This window comes from Dendrobates tinctorius, unplaced genomic scaffold (genome assembly GCF_039654945.1).
Source record: "Dendrobates tinctorius isolate UK_male_01 unplaced genomic scaffold, ASM3965494v1 ptg000126l, whole genome shotgun sequence".
In the NCBI taxonomy this organism is placed as follows: Eukaryota; Metazoa; Chordata; class Amphibia; order Anura; family Dendrobatidae; genus Dendrobates; species Dendrobates tinctorius.
The window spans coordinates 8,832,774-8,851,034 of record NW_027361794.1 but is presented as its reverse complement, the minus strand read 5'-3'; the positions used below and the strand labels follow the sequence as shown (position 1 = coordinate 8,851,034).

Here is an 18,261-nt window from a genome sequence, read left to right as displayed (position 1 = left end):
AGCCTGTGTCCACATAATTAGCTCTTTATCCTGCGATATCTCCATCCTACAACGTGAGATGAGAGGAATTCCACCTCTCCCATACCTTCTGAAATTTACCCGGGCATCCCCTGTTTTGGTACAGCGTACGTTCGTATGGTATAACCAAGGTTACCAATTCAATCCAGGCCCTAAGGGAGGGATCCGAACCCCCCATCCACCGCAGTGCCAGTACCTTCCATGCCATAAACAGCGTCTCCCGCAAGAAAATCCCTGTATAGTGTCCCCATGTCTCATCATTCCACACCCCAAACAAACAAACCAATGGCTCAAGAGGAATAGGATTTTGTACTAGGGAGGTTAATAATGATGTCACCTCTTTCCAATAATGTGCTATAGTTGGACACTGCCATATCATGTGGATAAAATCTGCATCTAATGTATGACATCTCAGACATTCCGAAGACTGGAATCGGCCCATCCTAAAAAGTGGAGTCGGGGTCAAATATGATTGGTTTATAATGTAAAGTTGTATCATTCTGTTGTTAATGGACGGAGACACCTTAGTTGGTGACTCCAGGATTTCCTCCCACTCCTCTCCTTGTGTATCAGGGATGAGCCTTTCCCATTTCCCTCTAATCAAACATATGGCAGACTCCGCCTCCATCGACAGCATGTATGTGTACAGAGAGGAGACGAGACCCTGGGGACCCTGTGACTTAAGAATGCCTATCAAGGGTAGAGATGAGATAGCATTATTCACACCCACATATCTCATGTGCGATTGAAAGGCCGATCTCGGTTGCAAATATCGGAAGAATTGCGAACTCGGGACATTGCATTTCGCTTGTAATTGTTCAAAGGATAATAGTGTACCGCGGTCACATAGATCCCATATCGTAGAGACATTGTACTGAGACCAGAATTCGGCAGACGGGTGGACAAGCAGTGTCGGAAAATAACTATTATTCCATAAGGGCATCTCAGCTATGATATCTCTAAATCCAACCACCCTCTTAATCTGTCTCCACACTAATCTTGCCAGACGAAGCATGGGTAACAAACGTGGGACATTTACCCTCTCCAACTCCAAAAACCCCAGTGGGCAATCACCACGTGCGACATGAAGAAAATGGCCTTCAGAGTTAGGGAGATGATCACCGGGCGGCCATTTATTTATAGCTCTAGCCTGTCCAGCCAGATAGTACAGAAAAAAATCCGGTAGTGCTCCCACCCCCTTTTTTGGCCTTTGTAGGGTGGACAGCTTGAGTTTTGGCCTGGTACTCCCCCATATGAAAGACGTAATCTGGGAATTCAAATGATAAAGAAAGATTTGGGCACCACCACAGCAATATGCTGGAGAAAGTAGCTAATCTTAGGGAGTAGTATCATTTTAATTAAGTTAATGCGTCCAGCTACAGACAGCAGGAGTTTGCTCCAGATCGCAAATTTGACTTTAACCATCTCCAGCAATGGATATACAGTGGGGAAAAAAAGTATTTAGTCAGTCAGCAATAGTGCAAGTTCCACCACTTAAAAAGATGAGAGGCGTCTGTAATTTACATCATAGGTAGACCTCAACTATGGAAGACAAACTGAGAAAAAAAAATCCAGAAAATCACATTGTCTGTTTTTTTTCATTTTATTTGCATATTATGGTGGAAAATAAGTATTTGGTCAGAAACAAGCAATCAAGATTTCTGGCTCTCACAGACCTGTAACTTCTTCTTTAAGAGTCTCCTCTTTCCTCCACTCATTACCTGTAGTAATGGCACCTGTTTAAACATGTTATCAGTATAAAAAGACACCTGTGCACACCCTCAAACAGTCTGACTCCAAACTCCACTATGGTGAAGACCAAAGAGCTGTCAAAGGACACCAGAAACAAAATTGTATCCCTGCACCAGGCTGGGAAGACTGAATCTGCAATAGCCAACCAGCTTGGAGTGAAGAAATCAACTGTGGGAGCAATAATTAGAAAATGGAAGACATACAAGACCACTGATAATCTCCCTCGATCTGGTGCTCCACGCAAAATCCCACCCCGTGGGGTCAGAATGATCACAAGAACGGTGAGCAAAAATCCCAGAACCACTCGGGGGGACCTAGTGAATGAACTGCAGAGAGCTGGGACCAATGTAACAAGGCCTACCATAAGTAACACACTACGCCACCATGGACTCAGATCATGCAGTGCCAGACGTGTCCCACTGCTTAAGCCTGTACATGTCCGGGCCCGTCTGAAGTTTGCTAGAGAGCATTTGGATGATCCAGAGGAGTTTTGGGAGAATGTCCTATGGTCTGATGAAACCAAACTGGAACTGTTTGGTAGAAACACAACTTGTCGTGTTTGGAGGAAAAAGAATACTGAGTTGCATCCATCAAACACCATACCTACTGTAAAGCATGGTGGTGGAAACATCATGCTTTGGGGCTGTTTCTCTGCAAAGGGGCCAGGACGACTGATCCGGGTACATGAAAGAATGAATGGGGCCATGTATCGTGAGATTTTGAGTGCAAACCTCCTTCCATCAGCAAGGGCATTGAAGATGAAATGTGGCTGGGTCTTTCAACATGACAATGATCCAAAGCACACCGCCAGGGCAACGAAGGAGTGGCTTCGTAAGAAGCATTTCAAGGTCCTGGAGTGGCCTAGCCAGTCTCCAGATCTCAACCCTATAGAAAACCTTTGGAGGGAGTTGAAAGTCCGTGTTGCCAAGCGAAAAGCCAAAAACATCACTGCTCTAGAGGAGATCTGCATGGAGGAATGGGCCAACATACCAACAACAGTGTGTGGCAACCTTGTGAAGACTTACAGAAAATGTTTGACCTCTGTCATTGCCAACAAAGGATATATCACAAAGTATTGAGATGAAATTTTGTTTCTGACCAAATACTTATTTTCCACCATAATATGCAAATAAAATGAAAAAAAAACAGACAATGTGATTTTCTGGATTTTTTTTTCTCAGTTTGTCTCCCATGGTTGAGGTCTACCTATGATGTAAATTACAGACGCCTCTCATCTTTTTAAGTGGTGGAACTTGCACTATTGCTGACTGACTAAATACTTTTTTTCCTCACTGTATATTAAGTTGCAGATCAAACGTGCTGCATTGAGAAATATGAACACCCAGATATTTAAAGTGTGGTACAATAGGCAGCAAGGAGAGAGTCTCAAGTTGTGGCATCGGGGTATGGGAAAGAGGCATCAGAGCAGATTTCTCCCAATTTATATACAGGCCGGAATACTTACTGAATTTGTTGATAGTGGCAATCACTCTCGCCAGTGTCTCCTCCGCCCTATCCATAAATATTACCATGTCATCAGCATATAGGCCTATGGTATCCACCCGATCTGCTATCTCTATGCCCATAATATTAGGGGAAGTTCTCATGCGAATTGCCAGTGCCTCTATTGCAAGAGCAAAGAGGGCTGGGGAAAGAGGACACCCCTGACGAATCCCCCTGTGCAGAGAAAAGGACTCAGATATGGAACCATTTACAATGACACGGGCTTTAGGTTTCATATATAATGTAATTATGCAAATTGTCTCTTCAGAGAGGAAGAGGACTAGAACTCTAGTGCCACCTATTGGAGGTAGCAATCCTAAAAGTCAATGTTGACCCTTTAACGAGCCTAGTTACATGACAGGATAAAAGCCAAGCCATTAACTTAGGATGACTTAAGATAAAAGCCAAGCCATTAACCCATTTTAGGAACCTATCTCCAAAGCCATATCTCTGCAAGCATGCATGGAGGAAGGGCCACTCAAGGGAATCGAAGGCCTTGGCTGCATCCAACGATGCCAATGCCCACTTATTGTCCGGCATCAGGGAACTATATTGGACCACCGATTGGACCCGTCTAATATTAATGGAGGTGCTTTTACCAGGCATAAAGCCAGTCTGGTCAGGGTGTGTGAGTACCAAAATAATTGAATTCAGCCTGGTAGCCAAGATTTTCATAAAAATTTTATAATCCACAGTTACTAAAAATATGGGGCGATAAGATCCACAATCTTAAGGGTCTTTCCCCCTCCTTCTTAAGTACTATTATGTTAGCTTCATAAAAGGACTCCGGCATGACCCCCCCTCCAAATCCCCCGAAACACCGACAACAAAAGCGGCGCCATAATCTCCTGGTATTTCCTGTACAGCTCGATAGGAAACCCATCCGGCCCAGGGGCCTTTCCAGAGGCCATATCCCTCATGGCATCTTTTATCTCTTCCAAAGTGAATTCAGCGTCCATAAAGGCCCGCTGGGAAGTACTCAATGTGGGAAACATTATATCTGATAGATAGTCTAGACACTCCTGGCTATCAATGTCATTTTTTGAGCCGTACAGTGAACTATAATAATCATGAAAACAACCCATCATTTCTTCGGTTGAGGATACCAACGCACCGTATGAGCTGCGGATCTGTAATATTGTGTTAGTTGTATTGTGCTGACGCACCAAACAAGCCAGGAATTTACTGGATTGGTTCCCTAGTTCAAAGTAGGACTGGTGAGTAAAGAATAATTTACGTTTGAACTTAGAGTCTACAGTTGTGGCCAAAAGTATTGACACCCCTGCAATTCTGTCAGATAATACTCAGTTTCTTCCTGAAAATGATTGCAAAGACAAATTCTTTGGTATTATTATCTTCATTTAATTTGTCTTAAATGAAAAACACAAAAAGAATTGTCCTAAAGCCAAATTGGATATAATTCCACACCAAACATAAAAAAGAGGGTGGACAAAAGTATTGGCACTGTTCGAAAAATCATGTGATGCTTCTATAATTTGTGTAATTAACAGCACCTGTAACTTACCTGTGGCACCTAACAGGTGTTGGCAATAACTAAATCACACTTGCAGGCAGTTGACATGGATTAAAGTTGACTCAACCTCTGTCCTGTGTCCTTGTGTGTACCACATTGAGCATGGAGAAAAGAAAGAAGACCAAAGAATTGTCTGAGGACTTGAGAAACCAAATTGTGAGGAAGCATGAGCAATCTCAAGGCTACAAGTCCATCTCCAAAGACCTGAATGTTCCTGTGTCTACTGTGCGCAGTGTCATCAAGAAGTTTAAAGCCCATGGCACTGTGGCTAACCTCCCTAGATGTGGACGGTAAAGAAAAATTGACAAGAGATTTCAATGCAAGATTGTGCAGATGTTGGATAAAGAACCTCGACTAACAACCAAACAAGTTCAAGCTGCCCTGCAGTCCGAGGGTACAACAGTGTCAATCCGTACTATCCGTCAGCGTCTGAATGAAAAGGGACTGTATGGTAGGAGACCCAGGAAGACCCCACTTCTTACCCCGACACATAAAAAAGCCAGGCTGGAGTTTGCCAAAACTTACCTGAAAAAGCTTAAAACGTTTTGGAAGAATGTTCTCTGGTCAGATGAGACAAAAGTAGAGCTTTTTGGGCAAAGGCATCAACATAGAGTTTACAGGAGAAAAAAAGAGGCATTCAAAGAAAACACGGTCCCTACAGTCAAACATGGCGGCGGTTCCCTGATGTTTTGGGGTTGCTTTGCTGCCTCTGGGACTGGACTGCTTGACCGTGTGCATGGCATTATGAAGTCTGAAGACTACCAACAGATTTTGCAGCATAATGTAGGGCTCAGTTTGAGAAAGCTGGGTCTCCCTCAGAGGTCATGGGTCTTCCAGCAGGACAATGACCCAAAACACACTTCAAAAAGCACTAGAAAATGGTTTGAGAGAAAGCACTGGAGACTTCTAAGGTGGCCAGCAATGAGTCCAGACCTGAATCCCATAGAACACCTGTGGAGAGATCTAAAAATGGCAGTTTGGAGAAGGCACCCATCAAATATCAGGGACCTGGAGCAGTTTGCCAAAGAAGAATGGTCTAAAATTCTAGCAGAGCATTGTAAGAAACTCATTGATGGTTACCGAACGCGGTTGGTCGCAGTTATTTTGGCTAAAGGTTGTGCAACCAAGTATTAGGCTGAGGGTGCCAATACTTTTGTCTGGCCCATTTTTGGAGTTTTGTGTGAAATGATCAATGTTTTGCTTTTTGCTTCATTCTCTTTTGTGTTTTTTCATTTAAGACAAATTAAATGAAGATAATAATACCAAAGAATTTGTGTTTGCAATCATTTTCAGGAAGAAACTGAGTATTATCTGACAGAATTGCAGGGGTGTCAAAACTTTTGGCCACAACTGTATGTGTTGAGTATATAATCTTTGGGCAGTCAACCACTCCACTCTGTTACCACTAGTTTGATCAGATATGTTAGCAGCCTCAGAATCTTTCAATCGTTGCTCTATTTCGTCATCCTCCCCCGACGTCATCCGTTTGATGTAGGAGATCGTAGAAGATAAGCAACTCCTCAAGTACGCTTTAAAGGTGTCCCAAAATAAGTTAACATTCCAGGGTTCGGGGTGGGAGGAGACAAAGCCATGTAATTGGTCAATTGTTCTGTCAGGTGATTTTACCAATTTCAGCCACAAAGGGTTTAATTTCCATGCCATCCTACCACTTGGTGGGCCATATTTAAGTTTAAGAATGATTGGACTATGATCTGAAATCCCTCTAATACCATGCTCAATTTTATCTACCCACATTGCCAGGCCGCTAGATCCAAAAATGTAATCTATGCGAGATAAGGAATGCTTAGTGGATGAATGGCAAGTATCTCTCATCTCGGGGTGACTCGTTCTTCATAGGTCTAGCCATCCACTACCTTCCATAAACTGTGACAATTGGGATGTAGCTGCTGCCGGGGTCCCACCTTGTATCCCATCATCCAGTCTCAACCTGTCTAGGCGACTATTCATAACCAAATTAAAGTCCCCCATACCAATGACATCTGCGTCTGGATAGTTCAGAGCAAAACTCAATGCCTTCTGGAGAATTGACGTACCAGCTGGAGGGGGATTATAAACGCATAAAATAACATATTTCCTAGACTTGATCAATGCATACACAAATACGAAACGCCCCTCAGAGTCTCTCCGGGCCTCCCGAACCTCCCATCTAACATCCTTGTGTATCAGTAGTGAGACTCCCCTGGAATAGCTAGTGTGAAATGCGTGTATAGACCACTAAACCCACGGTTTTTGTACGCTCCGAGCTGTATCTCTGATCTGGTGCATCTCGACCAGTGCTACAATGTGAGGGTGATAGTGCCTGATTTGTGAAAATACTTTAAACTTTTTCCGGGGGTTTTTGATACCCCTCACATTCCATGTCATGCATATTAATTCAGAACCCATCTCCACTTATCTGGGCATGTTGCGCATCGGTGCCCGAATAGAACTTAGGGATATCACATAAATAACAGGACTTCCATTGGCTGCAACTTTTACCTAAGTAACATTTAAAGCTAAAACTAAAGCTTTTGAAAAAAAGGAAACAGAACATAAATCTAATAACATAGGAGCAATGTCCCGTGCCCCTATTGAAAAATAAACAAGGGGATACCATCAATGAACACAGTGTCAGGTATTGTAGATATCTGGGTGCTCGCCAGAAGAGCTCCGATGAAGCCTGTAATTAAGGGATTCAGATGAAAGTGGACATACTAGGATTCCTTTGCAGGATATCCTCTATGGGACCGCAGCCACTCGGTAGCTTCCGCTGGATCCGTGAAAAACACGGAGGAACCCCCGTGGACAATCTGGTCGAGCCAGATAAATCATGGAATATACAATGTTCCTTTCCCTGAGCCGCTTCTTGATGTCGATAAATTGTGCAAGTTGCTTCTGGAGTTCCATGGAGAAATCCGGGAAGATTGAGATCACAGCATTGTTGAACTTGATGGGACTCTTTTGTCGTGCAAGGTGTAGGATGGTGTCTCTGTCTTTACAGTTGAGGAGACGTGCCAGGAAGGGTCTAGGTGGGCCTCCCGAAGGCAGAGGCTTTGTGGGAACTCTGTGGGCTCTTTCAACAGCGAACACCGAGGAGAATTCATCTCCCAGAGAGGCCTTAAGCCAGCCCTCTAGGAATTGCTCAGGGTGCTGACCTTCAGAGCGCTCAGGTAGGCTGATGACACGGATGTTATTCTGGCGCATTCTGTTTTCTAGGTCGTCTGTTATGATGAGTCACCGAAGGAGGAAAAAGCAAAATACCAGCTAAGTCCAGAAAAACCAGAGAGGTTGGCAGCTATCGGATTGCAGACCCCTGAACCTATCCACAACAACTAGCAGTAGCCGTGGGGGTTTCCTACGGTGCCCTAGACCCTTCGATCACAGCCGGAGAACTATATAGCCTAAAGACAGAAAGGGGGAAAACTAAACTGCCCCAGAGCAGACCCCAAAGCAATAGGCAGCCCCCAACATATAATGACGGTGAAGCAAGATGAAAACACTAACACAGATAGAAAGATAGGTTGAGCAAATGATGGGGCCCAAGCTAACTACATAGGACAGGATAGGAAAGCTGCTGTCGGCCATCCGCAAAAACCCTATCAAAATGAGCCAACCGACTGATAGGAAAAACAGGCCCTGAAGTTGCTAGGCTTCAAAAGACTATATCAGCACTCAGGTATATTCTGAAGACAGAGCAAAATATCAACAGATCAGAGACAAAAATGGAGCTCAGCTCACCCCCAGCCGGGGATGGCAGAACTCCCAAAAAACAAGGCAAAGCAAAAACAAAACTGAAGAGTACAAAGAAGAGCAGAAAACTTAGCTTTGAGATGCAGGAATCAGACTGGTCTCCTAGAATCCAGCAGGAAAATCACCAGCCAGGAAGAAGGGCGTCGGCAGCCTTATATCCAGTCCTCAATTCCAGCCACCCAGTCATCATCTAGCTGCCCATGTGTTTGGTAATCAGCCTCACTACCTTCCTTCACCAGAGGAGGGAGTTCATCAGACCTCAATGGTGAAGGGAAAAATGAACTCACAACAGTCGTCTGCCTTTTGCCTCCTGGCATTCATAGATCAAGCTACCTTGGTTAGCCTCCATAGGTGTAATAGTGTCTTCCACCTGGGACACTCTTGCCTCCACCTCCGTGATGCATCCCCTCATGGCCTGCATATCTTGACGGAGTCTCCCCACCTCAGTGTAGACATCCTCTATTTTCTCCGTCAGAGATGTCCTAGTGAGGGAAATAGCCTGCATCAACTGTTTAGATGACTGCTTAAGAGTCATTTCTTCCTGTTCAGTCTCCTCTCCACCCCCTGAGGGACGATTTTTACGCTGAGATTGTGAGGAGGTATTCCTTAGAGAATGTGCACTCTCAGCAGGGTTGGGTCTGACAAATTCCTTTAATTTTTCTGCTGCCGTCGATCCTTTAGATCGATTCATGGTTAAGAGAAGTGAAATACACCGGTGTAGCTGGAAATGTACAGTCCAGAAATCTTTCCGCTGCAATTATATACACAGCAGGGACCAGGTTTATTAATTGTGGCCTGGGAGCAGTATCCGTGCAGATGGAGACACTTTATCACTGAGGCTCTTATGGCAGGGGGGAGGGGGAGAACAATCTACCCTTAGAGACAGCAGCAATAGGAGGGGGAGCAGGTTCTCCCACAATAATGTCACCAACAGGCCAGCGAGTCAGTTAATATGAGGGAGTAATGCAGGGCCCATCTTTCAGGGCACTCACCGCACATCCCTCAGATTCTGTAGGATACAGGTCGCTGCCTTGCGACGCTGTAGGATTGGAAGCTGGACACTGTGCTCCCTCTGAAAGAGCGCAGGTCCAAGATGGCTGCCGCCTCGTGTGGGCCCCGCCGTCCACCCCGGCTTTCCAAGTCTCCTGCTCACCGAAGCCGTCCAGCGCTCTCCCGCGGAGCTCCCAGGGGATCCCGGTAACTAGGGACACCAAGCGCTGTCAGATATACAGCGATATACAGGTGGCATGTACAGGATAGATGAAGGATGGGCAGGAGCTCTTGCAGCGCGCGTCTGTCCTCCTCCACTACATAGCCACGCCCCCTTGCTGAAAATATTATTAAACTTAAACTTTATTAATTCTAAATGTAAAACTTTAACCATAATTCTCCCCTGAAGGTTAGTCAGAAGGTGACTAATAGAAAAAACATATACCTCACATCTCAGTATATAGGGTGAGGTGACATATACACACTCACTCTCCAAGCCTCTCATTTCTACGGTTTTCATTATCCTCACCCAAGGCAACCCATCAGAAAACTACTTAATATTTACCTATATTTAAGCAATGCCAGTGGCGTAGCAACTGTTTGTGGCGCCCGGGGCGGTCGAAAAATTTGCCGCCCCTTTGGTCAATGATAATCCGGATTCCGGAAGCATCCGAAGAGCCCACACTACACTCAAAGATATAATTTTTAGTCTGCTACTAAAGGTACTGTCACACTTAGCGATCTACCAGCGATATGACGCGGTCAGGATCGCTGGTACATCGCTAAGTGGTCGCTAGTGAGCTGCCACACAGGCAGATCTCACCAGCGACATCGCTGGGGACGGGGGTCGCTACTTAGCAGTCAGATGTGGTGATCCTACGTCCTCCCGCCCGGCTTCACGCTCGTCGCTCGTCTCGCCGCAGGAAGCTGACGACGAGAAACAGTCCTGGACGTTCTCGCGCGATCAGCGATAATCAGCGGGGGAGCGGGCCGTAGGTAAGTATCACACAGCGATGTCGCTAGCAATATCGCTATATCGTCACAAGTTAGAGCGATATTGCTAGCGATATCACTTAGTGTGACAGGCACTTTACTCTGCTGTTATTATTTCTAAATTTCTAGACTTTCATCTTCTTGCAGTTCTCTATATATACACGGGTATAGGATGTGTATGAAATCCAGCAGACCTGTGTATGCGGTCATACATGATGAGAGAGGAACCCCGGCCCCTGCACTCGGCTGGGGGCCAACGTACGGCTGTGTACTTAAGGAGCATCCCCAGAATGACAACCGATGGCGGCGGTGTGACATCACATCACTACGACCATTAGACAGGACGGCTAGATGAGGTCTCCACCATCATCATCTACGACGCAGGACAGAACGTGAACACTGCAGATGATTGGTGGCATTGGACTGGCTGCAGCGGTCACGCGACACCCCTTCCAGACATTGATGACCATAGATTGCCCAAGACTCCGCTGTGAGCGTGACGAGCGGCGCTGATCCAGGGGGCAAGAATAGGATTTGGGGGTCTCCGCTTAATTATTCCACCTTGGACCCAACAATAAGTGATGGAAATCCCCTTAAACTGTGGTGTAGAGATGAGGAGACCACCCAGCACCGGCCTCACTATCAGGGTGCGCAGAGAATTGCCCCATTTATATCACATCAAAGGGCGGTGAAGGACTACAACCCCAAGCAGACACCCCCACAGTAATGTGCCTGCCCCACACCCCAGGACACAAGTAATGAGGGGCAGAGAACTGGTGACAGTACAGACCCCAAGGAGCCCTTGTGGGGTCCCAGACGAGGACTGTGGGCTGCCAGTGTGTGCGCCCACCTCCACCTGCCCTGCTGTACTGGGCACAGGAATGGCGCTGGTGTCGGGCACTCACACACCACCGGAGACCTCTCACCTTGTCAGACGGCGGCTCCGCAATGAATGAATGGTGCCTCGGCCCGTCCTCCCGGGAAGGCTGCCAGCGTCCCCGCTTCCTCCACAGCCCCCAGCGCCGAAGCCGCCTCAGTACCGAGGAGCAAAGGCTGGAGGGGGCGGGACGCTGCTGAATGACGTCACGGCCGGCCCCTTCTATCGATGGCGGAACAGGCCGCTCTGCTCAGCCTCATGTGCCCGCACACAGGCCGGCCCGATGCTGCTGCACTGTGCCTCTTTGCTTCTCCCACAGAGGAGATGAATTGCTGCTGCTGCCGCGCCGCCCCCACACACATGCCGCCTGGGGCGGACCGCCCCCCCCGCCCCCCCCACGCTACGCCACTGAGCAATACTATACGTAGAAAAACCTAAAATCATGTATCATGTTATCCGAAACAGTCAGAAAACTAGTCACATATTGGCAGATCCCAGACTTCAAACTATATACTTCGTAAGTTTATAAGCCACTCCAGTGTCAGGAATACAAAGTATGTGAAAGCACGGTATAATTGTGTTTTTTCTCTTATAGGGACTGCCCTAATTTGGTATTGTAACAGCTGTCAATTAGTGCAGACAAATTGTCCTAGACCAAACTCAGTTTTCTGAGTATACCACTCAGGGACCTGCTCCAAAGATCATTAGCAGCTTCTAACTAATCACCATGCGGTGGTCTGTTAGGGAATGAGAGCAATGTTGCTATAAAGACTAGGGATATGTGCAACCATAATGTCTGGGAGATCTGTGTCATTATTTAGTATGAATATGGAAATGATCTCTGCAAGGTAAGTGTTCCCTGAGCGGTATATACTGTATTTTCACATATTATCTATTCCTCACACTGGAGTGGCTTATAAACTTACGAAGAATATAGTTTGCAGTCTGGGGTCTGCCAATATGTGGCTAGTTTTCTGACTGTTTCGGATAACGTGATACATGATTTTAGGATTTCCATTATCTAGTCTCACTTGAATATAGGTCAATATTAAATAGTCACCTGATGAGTCGTCTTTGGTGAGAACGATGAAACCCGTAGAAATGAGAGACTTGGAGAGCGAGTATGTGTATATGTCACCTCACCCTATATTGAAACGTGAGGTATATGTTTCATCTATTAGTCACCTTCTGATTAACCTTCAGGGGTGAATTATGTGTATAGTTTTACATTTGGAATTAATAAAGTGTGGTCTTATCCTTTTGTCAGTGAATCTTCTAATCAAGGGATGAATGAATATATAAATTTATTAGTGGTCCAAAAGTAGGTGGACAGTATGTGTAATAGGGTTATGAAGGGGGAGTGTCAGGAACACCGCACTGAACTTGCTCACTGAGCCAGTGCACATGTCCTGAGTAAAGCGAACTGTGCTCAAAGATACCTGTGGAGCGGGCAGCAGCCGAGTAGGTGCGTACTTCTGAACAGCAGGACCTGAAGCACGTGACTGCTGGGGGTGTGGTCTAAACTGCAGAGCTAGGAGCTGCAAGAGAACTCGTAGCAGGGTAACTGCGAGACAAAGTTATCAAGAGGCATAGACAGGGAGAATAGTCAGGACGTAGCCAATGAGTCATACACAGAGATAGCTGCAAGGTACAAGAGGGCCGAGCAGAGAGTAGTCAGATAACAGGCAACGAATCATACACAGAGAGGGTAGCGCAGTACAGAATCAACAGGCAAACTCACAACGGGGAACAGAACCGGGTCAGAACCATATAAACAAGCTATAACAACGAACAGGCACAGGCACACGGAGGTCAGCACACCCGGCCAAAGGCAAAAGTATAACTGACAGGGATTGGAGCTTCCCAGGGGTTTAAGAAGCTCTCCCAGAACCAAAAAGAGGCCACAATCATTAACCCGAGGTGTGCAGGTCAAAACCTGTACTGAGCTCCAGACATTAACCCCTGACATGCAGCTCAAAAATCTGCACTGGGATCATGACAGGGAGATTTATCAAACATGGTTTAAGGTGAAACTGACTCAGTTGCCCCTAGCAGCCAATCAGATTCCACTTTTCATTCTTCAGACTCTTTGGAAAAGGAAAGGTGGAATCTGATTGGTTACTAAGGGCAACTAAGTCAGTTTCACAGATCCAGTTTTCACAGATAAATCTTCCCCAAATCTGTTTTCTTTTCAGATCATTCAAATAACCCATAGTGGCAAATAATTTAAATACAGATCAAAGAAAATGGATTTTAAAAGAGTATTGGAAATCTCAAAATGCTGAAACAGAGCAAATTGGGTTGAAACATTTGGTACTCAAGCCCCAAAGAGACAAACCATTTACCGCATTCATGACAAATTCAATGCCACTGGCTCAATCCTTAATGTTCCAAAAATTGGTAGACCCAAAACAGCCTGTACAGAAAATAATAAGCAACTTGTTGCTGAAACATTTGTTCAGAGTCCAAAAAAGTCCATCAGAAGAGTCTCTTTAGAATTGGGAATGTCACGAGCTTCCATCATGAGAATCCTGAAATCTATTGGGTGGAGAGCTTATCGTCCACGTCTAATTCATGGTTTATTGGACGATGATCCAGACAGGTGGCTGCAATTTAGTGAGATTTGGCGAAACTGAAGAAAATCCAGTAATTTTAGATAACATTATGTGGAGTGATGAAGCTTCTTTCAAATTATCTGGCCATATTAACAGACAGAATTGTATTTACTGGTATAATGAGAACATGCATTTAACATTAGAGCAATGACTAAATGAGCCTGGTGTCAATGTTTGGGGTGGTATTTCAAGTTTTGGTGTTTTTGGACCATTTTTTTTTTTTTTTACGGAACAGTCACAGGAGATAAGTTTCTCGAAATTCTAATGAATCAAGTTGTTCCCTTGTTCCCCAGTTATAACAACAGCCTAATTCAAATGACCTTTATTTCCAACAAGATAGGGCCCCTCCACATTATTCAAGAGTAGTCCGCGAGGATCTTGATGAAGCATTTCCTAATAACTGGATTGGCCGAAGTCTCTGTTTAAAGCCAGAGCTGCCAGAGAGATTCTGCCAAGACATCCATACATCCAAAGGACCAGAGACAGGACAGCAGCCATTTTACATCATGGCTCCATCACGAGGGACACGGATCTATTATTCTATAGGAAACAACCTAGGTGTTTTCAGCCTCGGTTGGAAGAATACAGATCTGCTCCATTGACTATTGCTGAACCATGGATACGTTTGGAGAAGCCAGGCTGTGATCCTCGGATCAACTGGCCTTGTATGGACTGTCATCTTCCTACACTTGTTGTGACCTCCTGTGTGCATGTCACAGGTGGGGTAGCGACCCTGGAAGCTCTGAAATCACAGGTGCTATTATAATTTTGCTGGGAATGTTCTATGTGTTATCTGTCTGTTTTTTGGTTCAATAAAGCATTGCCACACTGTTACCCTCACCCTGTGTTGTCTGAGTAATGTTTTGCCCATGTTAAATGTAGAGCGGGAGTTCAGCGATCCCTGGTTTATGTGTTTTCAACTAGTGGGCGGAGCTCATAGCAATTCGGCAGTGACAACCATAGAGGTCTGCTAGAGAACGCTGGTTGTCATGCCAACCTATCGATGACCCGCGTTCACATGATGGGATCACCTATGGGCGGGATTTACAGCGTGCTTGCCGAAAGTGCTCATTAAATGCTGCTGTTAGGGGCACATGTCAGCTGTTCAAAACATCTGACATGTGCTGGAAAAGATGTGGGCTCGGCGTCGGAGCACAAATCAAATCATTTACGCCCGATGTTGGAAAGGGGTTAAAGGGTATTGTTTTTACAGAGACCGAAGTGGTAATCAATCATGTCTACATACAAATAATTACAAAAATACACGGCTTATAATGTGAAATAGTATATAGTTAAGACAAGAAAATATAGTTTGTGTAAACCATGTGTAGATATAAAAATTCAGGCAAATTTCATGTTATAGCTCCATCTAGTGGCTATGTGCAAAAGTGCCATCATAGAGTAAAATGTATCCTGCCAAGTCACAGCACCAGGTCCGTTGAAGTATTGGCAGTACTTGTCTCGGCAAGCCTTTGCATCGTCCTTGGTCCGGCCAAGATTTACAGGTTGAAGTCCAGCAATAGCGGGATCATTGTCTCGCCATTCTCCCAGCACCACGTCACCATTGCTGTCTGAGTCCATGAAGCCAGGCGGACTGTATGCTGCAGCATCGCGTTGCCGTAGGAAATTGTGCAGCACGCAACAGGCCAACACCACGGAGTCTATAGATTCCAGCTTCATGTTGATTGGAGTGTGGAAAACCCAGAAGCGGTTGGCCATGATGCCGAACGCATTCTCAACTACGCGGCGTGCCCTTGACAGTCTGTAATTTAAAAGAATGCGCCTTTCCTCTGTCAAAGTGTTTTGTGGGTACGGCTTCAACATATGCGCATGAAGGGGGAAGGCTTCATCGGCCACAAACACAAAGTTAAGGTTCGCGGTGGTGTCCATGTTGGTTGGTAAATGCAGTTCTGAGTTATTAAAGCGTTCCCCAAAAATAGCGTGCTCCAAAACGCCTCCGTCTGAAACCCTCCCGTTCATGCCATCATCAACATTTATAAATTCATAATTGGCGTTCACAAGGGCCATGAGGATCACGCTGAAGTAGCCCTTGTAGTTATAGAAAAAACTGTTGCTGTTGGCTGGTTGCGTGATGCGAACATGTTTGCCATCCAAAGCACCCCCACAGTTTGGGAACTGCCAAATACGCTCAAAATCCGAAGCAATTTGTTTCCATTCCGCCACGGATTTTGGAAAAGGCATGTAGCTCCGTAAACTGCGGACGATGGCGTTGCATGTCTCATGGATTAACACGCTGAGTAGTGATCTAGAAACAGCAGCTGAAAATTCCAAATCTTTCATTGAACGTCCGGTTGCCAGGAATCGCAGCGTTACTGCCAGACGTTCCTCAGCCGAAACTGCTGCACGCATCCGTGTATCCTGCCGTTCAATGAGTGGCCTCACACATTCCAGTAAGAGCTTGAATGAATCCTCCGACATCCGTAGATAATTTCGGAAATCCTGCGGATTCTTCTCCTGTAACTCCCTCACTAGATGCAAATGGGTGAATTTGGACCGCTGCTCCAGCCATTCTCTGGTCCACATGCGACGCTTTCGTTTGGAGCGCCTCTCTTCCACCCGCGCCTCTTCTTGTCGATCTCCCTCCATCAGTAAAGCTGCCGCCACAATCACACGCTCTGCGGTGGACATGTACATTATGTGAAACCTGCCCGGTTAAGAAGAGAAAAGTGATTTAGAAAAATGCACCAAAAAAAAACAAAACAGAAAAAAAACGAGCTTTGAAAAGCCAAAAATGGCGGGAGCGGGCGCGGCTGTGAAAAGATTGCTAGCTTTGAAAATGTTATTGAGGAACAAATATTACAAATAGACTACCTCAACTAAAATGGCAGGGGTGGGCGCGGCAAAGGGTATCACACAGCTGTAGATATAACAAAAAGTATATAAAGGTTTAAAAATTAAAAAAAAAAAAGGAAAAAAAATGTACCTTGCAAAGGTAATTCAAAATCCAGATGGTAGAAATTACAGATGAAGCGCAGTTGTGACTCCGACAGGATCCAAAACCAGCCACACACGATACTATCCTCGCAACAACGCACAAAGGACTAGAAACAGAACGTTGGTTTATCCACTAAGCGCGCTGGAACAATGGATGGGGGCGCACTAGACGTTTTCATTTATTGCTGAGGTGATGTTGTGGCCACCAGTCGGAGTAGAGGGGCGTTACAAAAGAAACCTAGTCCCGCCTGTGCCGCTGTCATATATTAGTCGCCAACGAGGTCGCCCGTCGTTCACAAAAGGGGTCAAACACAACGATTCAGGGTCACCAGCGGGACGCCAACGATCAAAATACGGTCCTGAACGTTCATGCACGATCAGCGACATCGCAGCAGGGGCCACGTCGCCGCTACATGTCACACACATCGACATCGCCAGCGATGTCCCTGCTGTCGTCATAAAATCTGTGTCGCTTTAGCGATATCGCTAGAGATCTCGTTTAGTGTGACATACCCTTAAGAGAGTGTCACTATCAAGGTGGAAATGAGATTAATTGCACCCTATTTATTGAGTATAAGATAAATCCATACATAGATATATATATACGGATTGTAGATATATCACTTGATATCAGTTTATAAGGTGAATAGATACTGTGCACTTATGAATGAATAGCTTATATAATGAGAGGACACAGAGCAGAGGGAATAAATAGTAAGAGAATAAGAGATAACAGCGCATTACATTCCTGGAATAAAAACAGGAGATATAAAGTGCAGCAAGTGCTATATGGAATATTCCAGGAATATATTACAGCCCATATAAAGGAGGAAACATCCTAACAAGAGATGGAGATTACACATCCTATAGATGACATGCCAGTAGTATACAGATAAAGATGAGATATTTACCAATGTTCCCTATTACGTGCGTTTCGCCACCTCAGCTTCCTCAGAGAGGGTATGGATAAGTGTCCAACAAACCAAGGTCCTGCACTAATCCAGGCAAGCAGAGTAAGGGCCCCGTCACACACAGCGACGCACCAGCGATCCCGACAACGATATCAACTTGTCAGGATCGTTGGTGTGTCACTACATGATCGCTGGTGAGCTGTCAAACAGACAGCTTCACCAGCGATCAGCACCAGCGACAACGAGCGCCCGGCGTCACTGTGTACCTTAGCTACCAGTGCGCTGGTGCAGGGAGCTGGTAACTAAATAAAATCAACTGTTACCACCCACCTTTTGTGTCTCCCCTTTTCCCTTATAGATTGT

General features: G+C 45.5%; 2 protein-coding genes across 4 annotated transcripts in view; one reads left to right on the top strand and one right to left on the bottom strand.

Annotated features, from left to right (window-relative positions):
• Positions 1 to 18,261, bottom strand: part of LOC141047286 (uncharacterized) — a 527,896-nt gene that overhangs the window by 90,268 nt on the left and 419,367 nt on the right. The gene's annotated exons all lie outside the window — the stretch shown is intronic.
• The window catches only part of LOC141047344 (uncharacterized), a 549,461-nt gene that overhangs the window by 347,953 nt on the left and 183,247 nt on the right, over positions 1 to 18,261 (top strand). The window lies entirely within an intron of this gene.